The sequence below is a fragment of the Parasteatoda tepidariorum genome, chromosome 10, assembly GCF_982258835.1.
Source record: "Parasteatoda tepidariorum strain Cologne lab strain chromosome 10, Ptep-v5.0, whole genome shotgun sequence".
In the NCBI taxonomy this organism is placed as follows: Eukaryota; Metazoa; Arthropoda; class Arachnida; order Araneae; family Theridiidae; genus Parasteatoda; species Parasteatoda tepidariorum.
In genome coordinates, this window is record NC_141764.1 from 11569036 (window position 1) to 11580380 (window position 11345).

The following is an 11345-nucleotide window of genomic DNA, read 5'->3' on the forward strand; positions in this document are numbered from 1 at the left end:
TATCGCCCGCAAATGCTGCGCAAAGCTTAGCGGGTTCGAAGCATGCTGTTCCCCTGGATGTATCTCCGTGCTGTACTTCTCAATATTTTGCTATCCATCCTTCTATTTGACAGAGATTTAAAAGCATAAATTGAACACACAAGTCTGCAAATGTATATTGTTGTTGTTTTAGTTTGTAGCAGCACTAGTTCATAGCCGTAGCCGCACTAGAGCTGCACAATGGGCACACGGTCTGGCTGCACAATGGCAACGGTCTGGGATGATCCGAAGACATGCCATCACAATTTTGATCCGCTGCAGAGGGGATGGCACCCCCGCTTCGGTAGCCCGACGACCTGGGTGTGAAGTCGAGCACTTTACGGTAGAACAGTTTAACGAGGGCCAATATCGCACACTCTCGGTCCCTACGCAGACTGATCCATGTGGTCACCCGCATGCACACTGACGACAGCCAGTGATGCTCGAATATCGGTAATCTGCTGGGAACAGTGTCTTCATGATCAGTTCACTGCGGGACTCAAAACACGGAAGATAATTAAATAATTAAACTGAAAAAAACATATATGAATAACAAATCAAGAAAAAAATCAAACGGTATGAAATATTTGGTAAAACTTAGTTATTATTAAAACTTCTTAACCACCAGTTTAAAAGTTGCTGTATCGTAGTGCTGTGTAATTCTAAACTCTTTCCCTTATTATTATTTAATTGATTTTAAGTACTTAACAGAGTTGGTGGTGGTCAAGCAATATTTAGTGACATTATGACTTTTAGTGCCTATGCAATTTTTAGTGACACATTAATCAACTTGCGCATATTAATTTATTTCGCAGATACGTATGAATCTTGCCGGCGTAAAATTGAACTCATGTCAAGTTGAGTACCAAAAAATTTTATTCAAAACATTCATAGAAAAATAGATATCAGTTGCCTTTTTAAGTTTCCCTGTTCACTATTAAAATTATTGGAGCTTGCGTAATTACTGTTTGTAGCTGTGTATAACAAAATACACAGTTTATAAAATAAAATATATATTTATTTCAAAAAATATAATTACTGTATGTTTTGAATACAACTTATAAAAAGTAAGATTCGCCGAGAGCCTCGGACACCGTCCGGGGTCTCAATTACACAAAAGTGATTACGTCCGGATTACACAAAAGTGATTACCCAAAGAAGTGATCACTCTAAAAGTGATAACGCAATCATTCAAAAAGCGATAACGAAAAAAGTGATTACTCAAAAAGTGATTGCGCAAAAAGTGATTACGCAAAAAAAGTGATTATTCAAAAAGTGATTACGCAAAAAAGTGATTACTCAAAAAGAGATAACAAGTGATTACGCAAAAAGTGATTGCGCAGAAAGTGATTACGTAAAAATTTATTACGCAAAAATGATTACTTAAAAATGATGAAATATTCGCATAAAAACAAGTATCAAAATTACTTGTTTTTTTCGTAATTATACGAAAAGTTGCTTAAGTTACCCCAAAATCTTTTGTGTGTGTAGGGAAAGCATTTGGTGGCGAAAATAAAATTGTCCTTATCACTGAACATTTCACTTCATTCACTTCTAATATTTTTCATTTACTTTGCGCATTTCGCAGATACGTATATCTTTCCGGCGCAAATTGAACTCATGTCAAGTTGAGTACCAAAAAATTTTATAGAAAAATAGATGTCAGTTGCCGTTTTAAGTTTTCCTATTAAAATTATTGGCGCTATTCACTATTTGTAGAAAGAAAAAACAAAATACAAAATATAAAGTAAAATATATATTTATTTCAAAAAATATAAGTATTGTATGTTTTAAAAAGTAAGATTCGCCGAGGCCCTCGGACACCGCCCGGGGCTAGTGATTACACAAAAATGATTACGCAAAAAGTGATTACGCAAAAAGTGATTACGCAAAAAGTGACTGCGCAAAAAAGTGATCACTCAAAAAATGATTACTCAAAAAGTGATTACGCAAAAAGCGATTACTCAAAAAGTGATTATTCAAAAAGTGATTACTCAAAAAGTGATTACACAAGAAGTGATTACTCAAAAAAGTGATTACGCAAAACAGTGATTACGCAAAACAGTGATTACTCAAAAAGCGATTACGCAGAAAGTGATTACGCAGAAAGTGATTACTGAATTGAAAGTGAAATATGTTAATTTCATTTGTTTCTGAAGAAAAGAAACAACTACAAAAGAAACTGCGCTGAATTGCGCAGAAGAAATTGAATTTGAGGAAGAACGGAAGAGAAAGAAGATAGGGAAGAAAAGAAGATATTCCATTTGAAAGTTCTTATTTCTATCAAGTTGGCAAAATATCATGCTGTCCTGAATTACATACTTTAATTCATTCTGCAGTGCAGCGATGTCTTATTTGGCTCAACTAGAAACTCAGTTTAGGGAAATAAACATCAGAAATAGACAATTAAAACTGATATATCAAAAATAGAACAATAGGAGCAAATAGGAGAGGAAAATCTAAAGGAAAATCTAAAAGCGGATAGTCAACCAGCAGTAGTAAATAGTCAACCATCAGGAGTAAATAGTCAACTATAAGCAGCAGTTATATAGCAGTCAAGAGCAGATAGACAAGCAACAGGAGCAGAAAGCATCAGGAGGAGATAATAAGAACTGGGAGAGATTGTAGAAGTTATAAAAGATACAAATATGTAATCTAGCATCAGGAGTAGTTAGTCAGCATTCAGTTAAACATCAAGAACAGATAAACTACAAACAAGAACAGGTAGTCAACCATTCGAAGCAGATACCCAACCATTACGAGCAGATAGTCAACTATCAGTAGCAGATAGTCACCCATCAATAGCAGTCATCATAGCAGCCAATATCAGGATCATAGCAGTCATCATAGCAGCCAATCATCAGGATCAGATAGCCAACCATCAGGACGAGATATTGAGAACTGGGAGAGATTGTAGACGTTGTAAAAGATCCAAGCTATCAGGAATAGATAATCAACCATCAATAGCAGATAGCTAATCATCAGGATCAGAAAGTCAACTATCAGGAGAAGAGAACGAAAGCTGGGAAAGATTGTAGCTGCTGTGAAAGACATCGAATGATTTAAGTTTTAGTCGCTATAGCGAAGAAAGGGAAAAAAGAATGATACTTGAAAGAAGAAAGATACTCTGGGCACACCTAACCTATCGAAAAAAAAAAATTGTAAAATGAAAAAAAAAAAAAAAACAGCCAAGAAAATTAAAAATAAAACGATCCTTTGTCTTGAGAAATGTCTCGTGTCTCGGAAGAAAAAAACCAAATAAGAGTAAAAATGAAGAAAAAAAAGCTGAAAAAAACAACAAGAACATTTCCCAAAGAAATAAGAAATTGAGCAGAAGGAAAAAAAAGCAACTTAAAATTTTATATCAGATCAATTTGAAATACTTCATATGCTACGTTAGTCATACTTCATATGCTACATACATTTATGTTAAATGAAATTTCCTTTTAATTATGTAATTTAATTTTTTGGACTCAATAAACAACTTCAAAATTTTACTGCGACTCATTTTAAATAATTATTGTTTCAATCATTGACTTACTCACCATATTGAGATTTTATTTCAGAAACAAGAGAATTCATTAAATGTTCGATTGATCCAGCCGTTCGATATATGATGAGAATAGTTCGCCTAAGTGTAGTTCATTACATAATTGCACGCAACACTTCAATCAGTTCTTGGTATTATTAAAAAAGCGTCAATTATTCTTTAGGTCTTCTTAACTTTTTTTAAAATTTTCTTATAAGATACTCGAATAGCTTCGGAGACAAAATTCTAAAATGTTTAATTTATGAATTATATACTAAAGTATGGTATAAATACATAAAAATTGTAAAAAGGGGGAAAGTGGCAAAAAAAGAAGAGCTCACTTGTTTCCAAATCACATAAATTAGTTAAAATGTAATATTTTTTTAATTCCTCTTGCTTTATAATACTAAAAAGAATTTAATTTAAGGAATAGACTACGAATTAGACATAATATTAATATTAAGATATTTTAAGGAAAATACAGAAACTTATTTGGAACAAAGAGGCCAAAATCTGTTATTATAATTATTTTTATTTTGCATTCAGGAACATTATAAAGATTTTCGTAAGTTACGAATGTTATTATAAAGATATCTTAAATAGATATCAGATATAAATTACACCAAGTGAAGTGTACAAGCAAAAAGTTGTGCAAGCGAAAGAAAATATCTTTTCTATAATAATTTCCGATCACGTACATAATTTTCTACTCTTTCTACAAAACTCTTTCTCAAAGGAGTATAAAAAAAGACAATTTGAGTGCTTAAGGCTCAATAAAAAGCTTTTATTTTACGCGATGTTACTATCTCGAGAAAAATAATTGCCTGGACTTGGAAAAATTTTACTCTAACTCGAAAAAAAATTTTTAAACTTTTTTTAACTATCACTATTTCACGAAATTACATTTTACTTACATAAATATCATTCAATCAATAAATAATTCTCAATTTAGAAATATCTTTGTGAATCCAACCAATCAAATGTTGATTATGCATATATATTTCAAATGTTAAATATTTCGATCACACATGCTTTTGTTTTAAGTGAAAAACTGTAAATATTTATCTTCAAATTGAGAATAGTTTTTGATATCAACAATGAGGTAACTCGACAAATTTTTACTACCTTTTTATATTGAAAGAAGAAAATCAAAACTATAAAATTTATTTTTTTTAATTGTGTGCCGCTTTTGGTATTTGAACAAAAGAGTTAAATATGAATAAATTTAAACTAGTTAACATTAAAAAAAATCTGCAAGTTCTTATTTTGAAACTTTGTTCCCTTTTTAGTATTGACAAAGAAAAAAAAATTGAAAATTTCTATCTTTATTTTCAGCGTAATTTTCAACATAGGAAGAAATATTTTAAGTTCGTAAAAAATGCGCAGATATTATAGCTTCACAATATTGGTTTCAGTAAAAATAATTTATTCCTCACTGTTCTATGCAAGAATATTTAACCTTTTGTTAAAATATTCATCGTCATAAAAAAATAAACAGCGTTATTCTATTTTCTTAACTCGAAATGCATTTTTAATCCATTTAAGTGTTTAGTGCTTTTACGAGAAAATATTTCCTGAACGCCTAATTTAATATTTACGCATGATATGTTTTTATTTTTATTCTATTCTTAAACTAAGGTTGTCCCATTCTGTTAATGTGTTTAGAAATCTCAATTGTTTTTTATTGGATTTCATTTTCAAAACTGTATAAATAAGATTAAAGTGCACTTTTATTTTGAATTAAAAAAAAATACGCATTATTTGTTCAACGATAAAAGTGTTGTGTAAAATTAATTTCTTGATCAAGTTGTAAGGTATGAAAGTTCAGGTTTACTTTTTATGGTGATTAACTCATAGCTCGCATTAATAAAATAGAATCCTTGAAATCTGAGAAAAAAAACTATTTCGAAAGCGATTTCTGCTACATTTGGCAAGAAAATTCTGCTACATTTGACGAAAAAGCGTGATAGTTACTCAAATATTGTAATTAAAAAAATTGCTTTTTTATGAAACAATATTGAAATATTCAACATTTTGTTGTTAACACTGAACATACCAACACTTAATGCATACTTATTTCTACCATAGCCGGTCAAATGTCAGGACTTTATGTTTCTTGATTGAATGCGTGAAATATGGATGTTAGGAAGGAAATAAAATAAAAACAAACTTTATTATAATTAAACAAAATTGCATATTGCCAATTTTTTATGCATTATGAACACAAAGAATAAGAATTTTTAATTCATTGCTCAAGAAAAGGCACGAGACTTGACATTTTTTGCACGAAAGCAGTCACGTAATGCTAATACGGAATCACTAATACTTTAAGGTCATGTTGTTTCCGGATGAACAAACTTACAATAAGACGTTCAACTTCAGTCAATTTCTACCTAACTTTTTAGTCTTTATTACGAACGGTGGTAAGTTATTTGTACGCCCAATATTTTAAGATGAACTCCAACCAGCCAGAACCCATTAGTCTTCAAAATATCTATCAAAATATATATATATAAACTATCAAAATATATTTGACTTCAAGATGAGCATGACACCAAACAAATATTTTTTGCAGTTTTGGAATTAGTAAAGTTAAATGTCAACAACTGAGTTTTCGAAACTAATGGTATAATTATCAGTAATTCAAGTACACGCCGACAAACACATTCACGAAACATGAACCGATTTCGGTTGATGTATGAGAATTTCATAATCGAATAGATTAGACCTCCTGGATAGCTTACCTAATGGCACAAATCGGAGAGCGTTGAGATATACATAGTTAAGAAAGCCAATGCTTCAAACATCAACTGTTATTGTTCCAAAATAGATGGAAACTATTCCTCCATAAGGATTTTAAATTTTAAAACTATTTCTCGTAACAGGGCAAAATTAGTGATTCATATTGGATGTTTGATCCAGCTACATCATTTTAGCTTATAAATTGCAGTAATTTAAGACAAAAAGGATAAAAAAAGAAGAAAAAAAAAGATTAAAAAAGAAATAATCAAAAACCACTTTTTCATTTTAATCTATCTTTTAAATCCTTTTCACAAAACACGGCTGTTTTTAATTGCCTGATTAATGTGAATTAACCTCTAAAAAAATTAGACTATTTACTTTATTAAAATACAATTTGCAAAACCCAATATGTCACTTTATGTTATTAAATATATTTTTCAAACCATTACAGTAATCCAATGTGCCATTAACTTCATTCAAATCAATGAAATTTCAATTTTAAAAAACAAATTTTTCATTTAATTTATTTATAGTCCTTGGCCAAATTATTAGACGTACTATAAGATTCTTATCAGATGCAAAATCTTATTGTCCCGCAGTGAACTGATCGATAAGACACGGTTCCCAGCAGATCACCGAAGTCAAGCGTCACTGGCTACGGTCAGTGTGAGGGTATGTGACCACTTGGACCAGTCTGCGTAGGGACCGAGGTTGTGCGGTTCCTATCCATTGGTCCTCGTTAAACTGATCTACCGTAAAGTGCTCTACTTCGCGTGCAGGTCGTCGGGCTACCGAAGCGGGGGTGCTTTCACCTCTGCAGAGGATCAAAATTGTGATCGCATGTCTTCGGATCATCGTCAGGGGTGTTTCCCAGACCGTCGCCAATAGCCCATCGTGCAGCTGTAGTGCGACGTAAATTAACTACAACTACAGCAACAAGCAAAATCTTACTATCAGCTGATAATATACAGCTTTGTTGTTCTTACACGGCTGAAACTGGTTTGCACTTGTTTACGTTCGTGTATCAATTGGTTAACATTGTAATGCAATACGTAAAAAATAAATACAAATAGGAAGTATATAAAAAATCTCCTAAATAAAAACCCATTACATGCATGTTGAAATATAAAAGTATTCCATATAAATTCGTGCAAAACATGTTGTTATTAAAAAAAACTACAATACGTCTAATAATTTAGTCTAATTATTTTAATATACTAATAAACTTGATATAATAAATATTCTATATTTATGTAATATGTCGTCCAATTTAAACAATCAGCACCAGAACCTAAACAAGTGCAAACCGGTTTCATTCACGTAAGAACAACAAAGCTGTATAGTATCAACTGATAATTAAGATTTTACATAGAATCTAATAGTTTGGCCGAAGGACTGTAAATCGAGTAAAATCGAATGAGCAAAAATCCAATTCACTTTTCAGTTTATTAACGTATTAAAAAAATTGTTTCTTTTTTATTTACCATTTCATTCATTTTGCGAAATTCAATTTAAGACATTTTATAAACTGAATATATTTGTTTCTGATATATCTGTTTTCATATTCTGAGAATATAAAAACAAATATATATCACTTTTGAATGCTACTATAAATAATTCCGTTCAAAGTTCCTAAGCATCAGAATATCAACTCAGATTGATGCGGACACCATCTCTGGTGTTGACATTCTATGTAGTTCACCAAATAAGGATGTCGTCCCTCTTCATTATTCAGCCGATGGAGGCAGTCAAAGCTTCTTTGAGGGGGAATTCACTATTTATAACGATCTTTCTGAATGCCATTAAACATGATTTCAAGACAATAACGTCGAACGTTCTATAGGCTACGTCAAAACGTACGGTTTTTTATGGAATGTAATGTATTTGTCTTTCCAAAAGTTGTCTCAACTTAGTATAAATGTAATTTATGCATATAGTTTGCGAAAATGTGCATAGTAAATAGCGAAAAGCTTCATTAAAATATAGTGTCACTACTCATATTACGCATAATATGATAACGTGCAATATCCGCGTGCATATTAAGTCAATTTTATATTACAGGAACTTAGATTTTATGTATTATTTGTAATAGTTCGCATTAATTTTAATATACCCTTAAGTTTACATACTTAACCACTTTTTTTATTTTTATGATTGTATTTTTATTATTATATTATTTCTTTTATTTTTTATTTTTTAAATTTTATTTTATATCCGTCGTTGAACAGTCGTTGCCTTGTAATTTTGAACCAATCCAGAAGACAAGGAATCTCCTGAATCAGTAACCCCCAGAGGTATGATTTGTTTTAGGAACATGGAGGACTTTGTGACTCGATAGATTTAAAATGCATCAGTCACAGTTTACTTCTATCTTCAACTTACAATCTTCGGCCGGCAAGGATCGAACATACGACCTCTTGGAAATGGGTTCAGTGAAGTATATAAAAAATCTCCTGAATTAAACCCCATAACACGCATGTTCAATTATAAAAGTATTGCCCATAAACTCGTGTAAAACATGTCATTATTATAACACTACAGTGAGTCTAATAAATTGGTCTAATTATTATAATATACTAATATAATACCTGATATAATAAATATTCTATATTTATATAATATATCGTCTAATTTGTCCAATGGTCAAAATTATATTATCTATCGTCTAATTTTGTACTGTCACCTTTAAAACTTGGATTGTGCTGTAATCAATCTATTAACTTTGTTAACAGAGTTACCCATTTTCAAGAAAGGAATTACTTGAAACATTTAAAATTTACAACCAATTTTATTAAAACTCAAATTTTCAAACAAAAACACACTCAAATTAAACTGCAGTTAAAAATTATAAAGGCTCAATATTCTAATATTCCAAATTCAGTTAAAACAATTAAGAACAAAAGGCGCACTTATCTTAAAATCTACTAAAATCAATTAAAAATAAAAATCACAATATTCTCCAAATCCTGTAAACACGATTAAAAATAAAAGGCTTATCTTAAAATATAGTAGAAGCAATTAAAAGTCAGGGTAAATTATTCTTTTAAAACTGTACTGAAATCGAACTTAGAGTTTATAAATTCAAATCAAACTACGGTCCAAATCCCTGGAACGCCCACCGGTAATACCGGACAATGTCAACATTCTAGTTTCTGATAGACAGCATTCCAGCACTTCAAACTTCTTTAGGTTTCCTTCCAGGAAGGCAGTTAGCACAAGTGAAACAGCTGACTTCCAGCATTGGAACGCTCTGGATAGGCAAACAGATTCGAACATAGCGGCTGCGGAACTCAGCTCATCACTTTCAGTCATCAACTGAGCGTCTTCGGCTTAGTTTTGCCTAAAACTCACGCTCATCCTCTCAGCGGTTCCGTCTTAGTTCATCTACCTCTCAGCGCCACTAACTTATTCGTCGATTCCGGATGAACATATGCTGGCAGTCATATGTATCTAAAAGTTTCTGAAATAAATTAAAAAAAAAGAGTTCAGATCATCATTGGGGTAAAGCATGAATTGTGGTGAGATAATCATCATCATTCAGATGGGGAGACCCCTTTGAGTAGAGTTTGTAGGAGGCTATGCACTTCTTGATCTTTCATGAGTGACACTAGACGGTAAGATGATGTTGCAGGAGTAGAGGCTTTAGTCTGGAATCTTTTTCTGCTGGGGTGGGCCTCGCACCCAGAGAAGTTGGAGGTGTGGCTTTTTATGCAATTGCGGCATTTAGCTGGAGAGTTCCGGCTTTTTCTGCACTGGAATGCTATCCCAAAGCCATTCTTCACCACTTTTTATTCTCGTGTCAGCAAGGCGAATGAATCTCGGACTGACCCATTTTCATCCCACGAGCAGCAGCGCAACCAGTGAACGTCACAATATATTATATAATATGTTATATAATGTCACAGTATATTATATAAATAAACATCTTAAACTTAAATTAAATCATACTAGGAACCTATATATTACATAATAATAACTGATCTCTTAAATTTTATATAAGTAATTTCGCATGTGTAATGTTTTAGAAATAGATGAAGCTCAACTTTTAATTTAGATAGGTAATCGACTTTTAAGTTACCCTTTATATGTAAATAGGCTAAATTTTTCACTCCTAATTAAATAAGTTCAATTTTTAAAAGCATTTTAATTTAGATTTTAATTGATCCTAACTAAGTTTTATTTGAAAATTGCTTACATTTTCTTGATTGCTTTAAACATCGTTGATTTTGAATTGAATATTACTCAGAGCAAATACACACGAAATATTTCAAATAGAAATGAGTATGATGTGGTAAAGTATGATGTTTTTCTTTTCGGTACATATCCACTAATGCTAGGGTATGATTCGCTTAAAATGGACCAATAGAAGATATGTTTCTATTATAATATTTAGTTTCATTATTTAGAATAATTGAAGGAGCTATGTTTTTGTATGAGAATTTTTTATTCAGCTTCCTAATATTTCTAAATTTATTTTCTGAAACATTACTCGACACATATATTCTGGTTCTAATATCTTTACTTTATATGAAGCATGGAAAAAGATACACTCATAAAAGAGAAAATTAATAAAGTAATAATCAATAAGCAAACGTATGTGAAGCTTAAAAAAAAATCTATATAAAAAATATCGAAATTTAATTTTTTTTTCTTCGCGTACAGTTACCAATCAAAGCATTCATCTCCTTTTTAGTGAGCAGAAAGCTGCCTGAAATAACATCTCCTAACTGAAAGGATAGTGTTAAGGCTAATGCTCACTTTTTTAACAATAATCAAGTAACTAGGGCAATAATTACTATTCGTATTTCATTATCACTTCAATTTTTCGTATCGCAGTATTTTTTTGATGACACTTTGATTTTTTGATAAGTACTCCCAATAACAATGTCAATATTGAACTTTATTGAATGCTTTACTTCAATGGATTGAAATTAATGAAATGAAATTTCAGAAATTAGATTGTAATACGCTATTTAAATTAAACCATATTATTATAACCATAAGATTTATGCGACGCTTTTGTTATTCATTTTTTTTTACCTTTGATAGTTCAGTT